Source organism: Staurois parvus, unplaced genomic scaffold (genome assembly GCF_062004578.1).
Source record: "Staurois parvus isolate SC_StPar_1 unplaced genomic scaffold, SC_StPar_1.0 ptg002249l, whole genome shotgun sequence".
Classification (NCBI taxonomy): domain Eukaryota; kingdom Metazoa; phylum Chordata; class Amphibia; order Anura; family Ranidae; genus Staurois; species Staurois parvus.
Window position 1 is genome coordinate 89501 of NW_028320045.1, and position 11384 is coordinate 100884.

Genomic DNA, 11384 nt, shown 5'->3' on the forward strand with positions numbered 1-11384 from the left:
TGATGGGCCTAAAACTATGTAGACACCATCACATGGGAGGCCGCTTAGCCACAGCTCAAGGAACCCCCGAGTCACGTCTGGAGGAACTCCGAGTCACGTCTGGAGGAACCCCGAGTCACTTCTGGAGGAACCCCGAGTCACTTCTGGAGGAACCCCGAGTCACGTCTGGAGGAACCCCGAGTCACTTCTGGAGGAACCCCGAGTCACGTCTGGAGGAACCCCGAGTCACGTCTGGAGGAACCCCAAGTCATGTCTGGAGGAACCCAACCATGGCTGATCTAAGGTGTATCTAAAGCCAAAAAAATTCTGTTTTGGACAGAGTTGGGTTAAACCTGTCAGATTTTAATTGCACTCGGTGGGGGGGCTGTGATGGGCAAGTGTTAGCTCCAGGGGGGCTGTGATGGGTGGGTGGTTAGCTCCGGGGGGGGGGAGGGGGTTGTGATGGGTGGGTGGAGGTTAACTCCGGGGAGGGGTTGTGATGGGCAGGTGGACGTTAGCTTGGGGGGGGGGGGTTGTGATGGGCGGGTGGAGGTTAGCTGCGGCGGGAGGGGGCTGTGATGGGTGGGTGGTTAACTCTGGGAAGGGGGGGGGCTGTGATGGGCGGGTAGGTTCCAGGGGGGCTGTGATAGATGGGTGGCGGCTGTGATGGGCAGGTGGGTGCTACCTCTGGGGGGGCTGTGATGGGCCGGTAGGCTCCAGGGGGCGCAGTTTAGGTATGAAGTGAATCCTCCAGTAACAAGATGAATGTTGAATCGGGGGTGGGGCGAAGGCAATGCCGCTTTATTTGCCCCCCCCACACACACACACAACGCCATAGAACTGAAGGACAAGCTGACCGTGTGAAGTATTTCATGATGCAGAGCAGCGAATGCGCCTGAACGTGCCAAGCTGACCGCACTCCGCCGGACGCCTTCGGTTGTCAGAAGCCGCCTGATATCCCCAACAGATTCCTGGGAGACGTCACATTCTGCTGGTCAGACAAAAACCAGAAATGCAATCCATCCAGAAGACACGCAATGTGCCGGCTCCGCACGGGGCCCCTGAGAGCCGCTGAACTGGACGACACACTACTGCCCCCTGCAGGCCATTCTAAAAGAAACAGATTTCTACCACCCCCTGCTGGCCAGTGTAAAGACAGAGATTGCCCTCAGTATTATGAAGTGATACAATAAAGGATGGAGCGTTCCTTTCACCACTTAGTGACCGCCCGCCATGTACTGCGGCCGCATGCTGTAGGCACAGAGACGTCCCCGTATGTCGCTGCCTACCTCCGGGCGTGCGCACCCCCCGTCCGCCACTCACTGTGACTGGACAGTCTGTTACAAGGTTTCGGCCAATGAATCATGGCTGGGACCTGCTGATCGGCTGCATCCAATCACAGCCCAGAGTTCTGTGGTGACAACACAGGATTCTGTACAGAGGGAACAATCTCTCAGCTTATCATCCCCGCACACACGATACACATTTAACCCCTTGATCACCCCAGACGTTAACCCCTTCCCAGCCGGTGTCATGTGTACAGTATTGTCACTGATCACTGTATTAGTGTCACCGGTGATGTCAGTGGCAATCAGTTCCCCCCAGTGTCAGTTAGTGATAGATTGCCCGCCGCACTCCCATCAGTCCCATTATAGGTATAAAAAAAAATAAAATTTCCAGTATCTATACCGCCATTTGTAGGCGCTACAACTTTCACACAAACCAATCAATATACATTTATCGGGATTTTTTTTTCTTCCCAAACACGCAGCAAAATACACTTCAGCCAAAATGTAAGAAGAAATTTATTATTTTGTATGGGTTTTACAGCAGAAAGTAGAAAATATAGTTTTTTGTATTCCAAAAGTTTTGGTCTTTTTTCGTTTATACCCAGAGGTGATGAAATACCACCAAATGAAAGCTCTGTGTGAAAAAATGATCAAAATTTCATTTGGGTGCAGTGTTGCATGACAGCGCAATTAACATTTAACGTAGTGCAGTGCCGAAGAGCAAAAAAAAAAATGGCCTGTCATGAAGGGGGGAGGACCTTCTGGAGGTCAGGGGATAAAACTCGGAGCACAACATAAACATTTGTTATTCCCTGGATCAACTTTACCTATAAATATTCGACTACCTCTCGGGGGATCAGGAAGGAATGTCTGTCCCCCCGCAGGAGCAAATTGGATCGGGGGGGGGGGGGGGGGAAGTGCCTTCCTCTGGATCAACTGCGGGTATAAGATTCTGTGTGTGTGTGTGTGCTTATGTATATATATATAAATATCCCCAGTGAAGGGACCGGCCTCAGGTGATACACAGAGGTGAAACAAATCCTCCCACATCAGTTGTACCTGTTTATCTGCAGTCTTTTCTCTACAAACCGTCCAAAGTGATGAGTTTATAAAGCTTGTTTGAGAATTCAGAACAGAGGGAGCTGAAGTTACATTCAGTGAGGACAGCTGATTGGAGGGAAAGGACACCAACCCCCCCCCCCCCCCCCCCAATCACCCAGGAACAGAGCTGAGGCTGTCAATCACAGGCTGTGTGCTGGAGCAGTCATTCATGGAACATGTGACAACACTGGTGCTTTGGTGATTGGCCCAGCACTGTCACATGGGGACAAGTAAAGCGTCCTCAATCCTGTGAAAGCTCCACCTACGAGGAGCTCAGATTTTCTCATCTCCCTCGGGAGCTGGATGGAAAGGTGGGGGCTGAATGGGGAAGGCGGGGGGGTTAGCAGGAGAGATGATTACATGCTGCTAGGCGGGGTGGGCATTGACACCAACCTGTCAGCTAGTCATGCATGGGCCCAGCTCCTATGAAGGCCGCTCACACACACAGAACTAGCACTGGGCTCATTCCATAACACAAAGCACCCCGTACTCAGCAGTGCGGCAACTTCTGATTGGCTATTGCTGGATTGCTACTCGCCGCTTTCTGTCTGCATTCCATATCTTCTGACATTTGAAATGCGACCAGAAGAAGTGTGTTCTCGGCTCACAAGTCCTTAAAGTCTAAATTTAGTTAAAAAAAAAATAATCAGCATAAGGGACATCACTTACCATCAATGCATTGTGTCCCTTGTGCTGCTGGCTCTTGCTTTAGTTGAAAATCCTCCTCCGATGATTGCCATCACCCCCATCTTGCCCTCCTACTCCCAGCACTGTAATCTCTCGGTGCAGCAGGGGTTAATAAATCAGAGGGACACGTCACAAGCTCTATGAAGAGTGCTGATTATTCCCGCCCACCTCCTATACTATACCTTCTATGAATGGAGGAGGCCCACCTTTCATTCATCTGCCCCTCCTCCATTCATAGATGGTTTGTCATTGATAGAAGCTTTAGTACAGCCTCTGAATGGAGGAAGAGGGCGAAAGGGGCGGGCACAGTCACTACTCCTGATGAATGCATAGGACAGGTCGCTCGGCTCTATGAACCCCCCCCCCCCCCCAATACCAGAGGTTTGTGGGGATCGGAGGACGATTTCTTCTAAAGCAGGAGCCAGCAGCACATGGCACATATCGCACGGATAGCAAGTCCTGTCCCTTGTGCTGATATTTTTATTTATGACTTGACTATAGAGTTCACCCCCTAAACAGACCAAGTGGCAGCAGCCAGACGGGGGCTCATCCCAGAACCCTCTCCGGGCATCTAGGAAGAAGTAGCCGACAAGACTGGTAACAATTCAGCACGGATGTAACTTTATTGCCATCTCCTCCTCCTCTGTTGTGTTTTTTCCAAAAGATCACTATGACGAAACGCGCCGGGGGTGGTGGTCCCAGATCGTGACTCTGGGGTTCATTTACTAAAGCCGAATAGACTGTGCGGTTTGCAAAGTGCAGTTTCTGGAGAGCTTAGTAAATGAGGTGAAGCTTCACTTTGCAAAGAATAACCAATCACATGCAAGGAAAATTAAAAGAAAAGAAAAAAAACATTTTTGCTTGCACGTGATTGGATGATGGAAGTCAGAAGAGCTTCTGCTCATTTCCTAAGCTCTGGAGGAACTGCCCTTTGCAAAGTGCTCAGTCTCATTTGCCTTTAGTAAATCAACACCTCTGTGTGTGTTTGTTTGTCCAGAGCAATAAAGTTACATCCTTATTGAATTGTAGCTGGATTGCCGCTGGCTTTCTTTTGACGTCACAGACAACGGCTGCCTCCAATGAGACTGGAAACCCTCTGATGGATTTTACTGCTGATGAAGATATTCTGGAATACAGAGAATAGAAATCCGGACTTCACATGAATCGTCCGTCCAAACCAGGAACAATAAAAAAAAAAAAAAAAAAAACACAGGTGCTAAAGTCAACACAATGTACTCCATAAACAGTTAAAGATCCCTGCATGCTGCCCATTAAAGATGGCGGATCATTAGGCGTCATGGGCCGCGATCAGTTTCATTTTCTGCATGTGGGCGCGGGAGTTTTTGGCGAAGACGCTTTTGATGATCTGTAGAGGAACGTTCTTCCCGCTGAGATAAATTTTATTTTGGCAGTCCGGGAGGCAGGCGGGAGCGTCCGCGTTATCGCCCCTCTTTAGCATCCACACGTAGGCCAGAATGTATCCCGTCATGAAGGCGTCAAAGCCGGCTCTGTGGGTTCCCGCATCAGACGCGGTGGGAGCTTTCTGCTTAGGGGGCCGCACATGGTGACCCTCTTCAATGGGTTTGCAGGTCTGAGAGTCTCTTCGTGACAAATCTATGGCTACAGTTGCTGGAGGTCCATTGTGGTCTTCACCCTGATTGAAGAGACTCTCAGTGTGGGCACCTCCTTCATCTCAGATTGGTCAGAGGACCCCAAAATGGTCTCCTCCATTGAGACGTCTTCTTTCTCAGTCTCCATGTGTTCCTGTCCTTTCTCCTCTTGCTCTGGGGGATCAGAAGGGTCCACTGAAGGTTTGCTACAAGGGGGTCCCATGCTTGCCATGTGTTCCTCTCCCTTCTCCTCTGGAGGATCAGAAGGGTCCACAAAGATCTTCCTACTAGGGAGTCCCATGCTCGCCATGTGTTCCTCTCCCTTCTTCTCTGGAGGATCGGAAGGGTCCACAACGATCTTCCTACTAGGGGGTCCCATGCTCGCCATGTGTTCCTTTCCCTTCTTCTCTGGAGGATCGGAAGGGTCCACAAAGATCTTCCTACTAGGGGGTCCCATGCTCGCCATGTGTTCCTTTCCCTTCTTCTCTGGAGGATCGGAAGGGTCCACAAAGATCTTCCTACTAGGGGGTCCCATGCTCGCCATGTGTTCCTCTCCCTTCTCCTCTGACGGATCTGAAGGGTCCACAAAGAGCTTCTTACAAGGGGGTTCCATGCTCGCCATATGTTCCTCTCCCTTCTTCTCTGACGGATCTGAAGGGTCCACAAAGAGCTTCTTACAAGGGGGCTCCATGCTCGCCATATGTTCCTCTCCCTTCTTCTCTGACGGATCTGAAGGGTCCACAAAGAGCTTCTTACAAGGGGGTTCCATGCTCGCCATGTTTTCCTCTCCCTTCTCCTCTGGAGGATCGGAAGGGTCAACAAAGATCTTCCTACAAGGGGGTTTCATGCTCGCCTCCTCATGGGTCTCTTTTCCTTGTACTGCAACCTCCTTCTTTCTCTTCCGTCTCCTCCTCTTCTTGTCTTCTCTGCCCTTCTCATCCTCATCGATGATCAGGTCAATGTTGTGGGAGAGAGCACACTGCGGCCCTTTGGGGCACCAGCCGTACGCCTGCAATACATTGGAAATGTTAGACGTGATCAGCATGGAATATTTAAAGTGATTCTAACCCTAAAAACGATTTTTATCACCTTCACGTGTTGGTTGTACGAAGGTAAGAAATGTTTTTAGATTCCTTGTGTGAAGGGGAAGAGATGAGAGAAGAGGTCGGCGCTGTGCACGGCTGCAGCTCTTCTCCCCTCGCTTCCTCTTCATACATAGACTTGCTGGTTGGCTCTTGCTGCTGTCAATCAAATGCAGTGAAGAGGAAGAGGAAGTGGGGGGTGGGGAAGTGGGCAGAGAAGAGGAGGAAGTGGGGGTGTTCTGTGCAATACCACTGCACAGAGCAGGAAGTATAACATGTTTGATATTTTAATTAAAAAGAAAAAAAAATCTCCCTTTAGCAACATTTTAATGGAAAACACCTTCAGCAACGTATAGGACCCATTCTTTCACCAATGTTTGTAGAAGCCGTCTGCATGCCTAGGGGCGGGATTGTATACACCTGTGTCCATGGAGGGGATTGGAACACCTGAATCACATGATATGGAGGGGATTGGAACACCTGGATCACATGAATGAGAGGGGATTGGAACACCTGAATCACATGATATGGAGGGGATTGGAACGCCTGAATCACTTGATATGGAGGGGATTGGAACGCCTGAATCACATGATATGGAGGGGATTGGAACGCCTGAATCACTTGATATGGAGGGGATTGGAACGCCTGAATCACTTGATATGGAGGGGATTGGAACGCCTGAATCACTTGATATGGAGGGGATTGGAACGCCTGAATCACTTGATATGGAGGGGATTGGAACGCCTGAATCACCTGATATGGAGGGGATTAAAACTCCTGAATCACATGAATGGGAGGGGATTGGAACCCCTGAATCACGATATGGAGGGGATTGGAACCCCTGAATCACATGATATGGAGGGGATTGGAACGCCTGAATCACATGAATGGGAGGGGATTGGAACGCCTGAATCACATGAATGGGAGGGGATTGGAACGCCTGAATCACATGAATGGGAGGGGATTGGAACGCTTGAATCACTTGATATGGAGGGGATTGGAGCGCCTGAATCACTTGATATGGAGGGGATTGGAACGCCTGAATCACATGATATGGAGGGGATTGGAACACCTGAGTCACATGATATGGAGGGGATTGGAACGCCTGAATCACATGATATGGAGGGGATTGGAACGCCTGAATCACATGATATGGAGAGGATTGGAACCCCTAAATCACATGAATGGGAGGGGATTGGAACCCCTGAATCACATGATTGGGAGGGGATTGGAACCCCTGAATCACATGATTGGGAGGGGATTGGAACCCCTGAATCACATGATTGGGAGGGGATTGGAACCCCTGAATCACATGATTGGAGGATATTGGAACCCCTGAATCACATGATATGGAGGGGATTGGAACCCCTGAATCACATGATATGGAGGGGATTGGAACTCCTGAATCACATGATATGGAGGGGATTGGAACCCCTGAATCACATGATAGGGAGGGGATTGGAACCCCTGAATCACATGATAGGGAGGGGATTGGAACCCCTGAATCACATGATATGGAGGGATTGGAACCCCTGAATCACATGATAGGGAGGGCAGGGCCAATACTTTGGGCAATATAGTGCACATGAACCGGCTTTGTGCCACATAGCAACAATCAGGAGCCGGTAGCACAAGCTCCCGATCACATGAACACCAACAGCCAATCACAGTGATCACATGATCAGGAAGCCCATGAAATGCCTCCAGCATTAGGTTTCTTAAAGGGCCAGCACTGGACCTCTCACTCCTGACTCAGGCCAAGCAGTCCTCCTCAGTGAAGGGGAATATTTCCACGTATTTCTATACGACAACCAGGGACTCGGAATCGGGAGCTGCACTGACCCCGGGAATCTCTGGGGTGACACTTACAGAGAACGTCTCGCAGATGTGTGGCCCGTCTGTGGCGGAGCCGGGGGGTTCCTGGTCGGGGAGGGAGCACAGGCGGTAGTCCACGTACGTCGACATGCTGGTGGAATAGTGGCAGAACTCTACGGAGAGATGATTGGTGCTCGAGCCCATCCTCCGACAGTTCTCACGCTTGCTGCAAAGACAGGAAAGAACGTTTGAAAACCGCACAGAACATGTCAGAGGACCGGAAACACCCTCAGCCGGCGTGCTGCCCTGCACTGTCCTCACACAGCAGGAGACCACATGAGACCACACATACACTCACCTGACACTACATGAGGTCCACCTGTCCAATGGCTCGGTAACACAAATGACTAATCAGCCAATCACATGGCAGCAACTCAATGCATTTAGGTATCTAGACGTGGTGAAGACAACTTGCTGAAGTTCAAACCGAGCATCAGAATGGGGAAGAAAGGGGATTTAAGTGACTTTGCACGTGGCATGGTTGTTGGTGCCAGAGGGGCTGGTCTGAGGATTTAAAAACTGCTGATCTAATGGGATTTTCACTCACAACCATCTCTAGGGTTTAGGGAGAATGGTCCAAAAAAGAGAAAATATCCAGTGAGTGGCAGTTGTGTGAAGGAAAATGCCTTGTTGGTGTCAGAGGTCAGAGGAGAATGGGCAGACTGGTTCCAGATGATAGAAAGGCAACAGGAACTCCAATAACCACTCGTTACACCCAAGGTATGCAGAATACCATCTCTGAACGTACATGTCCAATCTTGAAGCAGATGGGCTACAGCAGCAGAAGACCACACTGGGTACCACTCCTGTCAGCAGAAAACTACACCGGGTGCCACTCCTGTCAGCAGAAGACCACACCGGGTGCCACTCCTGTCAGCAGAAGACCACACCGGGTGCCACTCCTGTCAGCAGAAGACCACACCGGGTGCCACTCCTGTCAGCAGAAGACCACACCGGGTGCCACTCCTGTCAGCAGAAGACCACACCGGGTGCCACTCCTGTCAGCAGAAGACCACACCGGGTGCCACTCCTGTCAGCAGAAGACCACACCGGGTGCCACTCCTGTCAGCAGAAGACCACACCGGGTGCCACTCCTGTCAGCAGAAGACCACACCGGGTGCCACTCCTGTCAGCAGAAGACCACACCGGGTGCCACTCCTGTCAGCAGAAGACCACACCAGGTGCCACTCCTGTCAGCAGAAGACCACACCAGGTGCCACTCCTGTCAGCTAAGAACAGGAAACGGAGGCTACAATTCGCACAGGATCACCAAAACTGGACAATAGAAGGTTGGAAAAACATTGCCTGGACTGATGAGTCTGGATTTCAGCTGTGAGATTCAGATAGTAGGGTCAGAATTTGGTGTTAACAACATGAAAGCATGGATCCATCCTGCCTTGTATCAACGGTTCAGGCTGGTGGTGGTGGTGTCATGATGTGGGGGATCCATCCTGCCTTGTATCCACAGTTCAGGCTGGTGGTGGTGTCATGGTGTGGTGGATCCATCCTGCCTTGTATCCATGGTTCAGGCTGGTGGTGGTGTCATGGTGTGGTGGATCCATCCTGCCTTGTATCCACAGTTCAGGCTGGTGGTGGTGTCATGGTGTGGTGGATCCATCCTGCCTTGTATCCATGGTTCAGGCTGGTGGTGGTGTCATGGTGTGGGGGATCCATCCTGCCTTGTATCTACGGTTCAGGCTGGTGGTGGTGTCATGGTGTGGGGGATCCATCCTGCCTTGTATCCATGGTTCAGGCTGGTGGTGGTGTCATGGTGTGGGGGATCCATCCTACTTGTATCCATGGTTCAGGCTGGTGGTGGTGTCATGGTGTGGGGGATCCATCCTGTTTGTATCAATGGTTCAGGCTGGTGGTGTCATGGTGTGGGGGATCCATCTTGCCTTGTATCAATGGTTCAGGCTGGTGGTGGTGTCATGGTGTGGGGGATCCATCCTGCCTTGTATCAATGGTTCAGGCTGGTGGTGGTGTCATGGTGTGGGGGATCCATCCTGTTTGTATCAATGGTTCAGGCTGGTGGTGTCATGGTGTGGGGGATCCATCTTGCCTTGTATCAATGGTTCAGGCTGGTGGTGGTGGTGTCATGGTGAGGTGGATCTATCCTGCCTTGTATCAGCGGTTCAGGCTGGTGGTGGTGTCATGGTGTGGGGGATCCATCCTGCCTTGTATCAATGGTTCAGGTTGGTGGTGTCATGGTGTGGGGGATCCATCCTGCCTGGTATCCATGGTTCAGGCTGGTGGTGGTGTCATGGTGTGGGGGATCCATCCTGCCTTGTATCCATGGTTCAGGCTGGTGGTGGTGTCATGGTGTGGGGGATCCATCCTGCCTTGTATCAATGGTTCAGGCTGGTGGTGTCATGGTGTGGGGGATCCATCCTGCCTGGTATCCATGGTTCAGGCTGGTGGTGGTGGTGTCATGGTGTGGGGGATCCATCCTGCCTTGTATCCATGGTTCAGGCTGGTGGTGGTGTCATGGTGTGGGGGATCCATCCTGCCTTGTATCCATGGTTCAGGCTTGGTGGTGGTGTCATGGTGTGGGGGATCCATCCTGCCTTGTATCCATGGTTCAGGCTGGTGGTGGTGTCATGGTGTGGGGGATCCATCCTGCCTTGTATCATTGGTTCAGGCTGGTGGTGGTGTCATGGTGTGGTAGATCCATCCTGCCTTGTATCCATGGTTCAGGCTGGTGGTGGTGTCATGGTGTGGTGGATCCATCCTGCCTTGTATCAATGGTTCAGGCTGGTGATGGTGGTGTCATGGTGTGGTGGATCCATCCTGCCTTGTATCAATGGTTCAGGCTGGTGATGGTGGTGTCATGGTGTGGTGGATCCATCCTGCCTTGTATCCATGGTTCAGGCTGGTGGTGGTGTCATGGTGTGGTGGATCCATCCTGCCTTGTATCCACGGTTCAGGCTGGTGATGGTGGTGTCATGGTGTGGTGGATCCATCCTGCCTTGTATCAATGGTTCAGGCTGGTGGTGGTGTCATGGTGTGGTGGATCCATCCTGCCTTGTATCAATGGTTCAGGCTGGTGGTGGTGTCATGGTGTGGTGGATCCATCCTGCCTTGTATCAACGGTTCAGGCTGGTGGTGGTGTCATGGTGTGGGAGATCCATCCTGCCTTGTATCCACGGTTCAGGCTGGTGATGGTGATGTCATGGTGTGGTGGATCCATCCTGCCTTGTATCAATGGTTCAGGCTGGTGATGGTGGTGTCATGGTGTGGTGGATCCATCCTGCCTTGTATCAATGGTTCAGGCTGGTGGTGGTGTCATGGTGTGGTGGATCCATCCTGCCTTGTATCAATGGTTCAGGCTGGTGGTGGTGTCATGGTGTGGTGGATCCATCCTGCCTTGTATCATTGGTTCAGGCTGGTGGTGGTGTCATGGTGTGGTAGATCCATCCTGCCTTGTATCCACGGTTCAGGCTGGTGGTGGTGGTGTCATGGTGTGGTGGATCCATCCTGCCTTGTATCAATTTGTGGATCCATCCTGCCTTGTATCACGGTTCAGGCTGGTGGTGGTTGTCATGTGTCAGGTAGATCTCCATCCTGCCTTGTATCCACTGTTCAGGCTGGTGGTGGTGGGTCATTGGTGTGTGGATCCATCCTGCCTTGTATCAATGGTTCAGGCTGGTGATGGTGGTGTCATGGTGTGGGTGGATCCATCCTGCCTTGTATCCACGGTTCAGGCTGGGGTGGTGGTGTCATGGTGTCAGGGAGATTTTCTTGGCACTAGCACGGTGGAC

The 11384-nt window shown here is 51.4% G+C and overlaps 1 pseudogene across 1 annotated transcript; it reads right to left on the minus strand.

Moving 5' to 3' along the window:
* Nucleotides 1–1766: 1766 nt before the first annotated feature.
* On the minus strand, nt 1767–8497 carry LOC149431462 (uncharacterized; annotated as a pseudogene). Its single transcript, XR_016309264.1, has 2 exons — nt 7618–8497; nt 1767–5675 (listed from the first exon to the last, which is right to left on the minus strand). The product of XR_016309264.1 is annotated as an uncharacterized LOC149431462 (transcript).
* Nucleotides 8498–11384: the final 2887 nt, after the last annotated feature.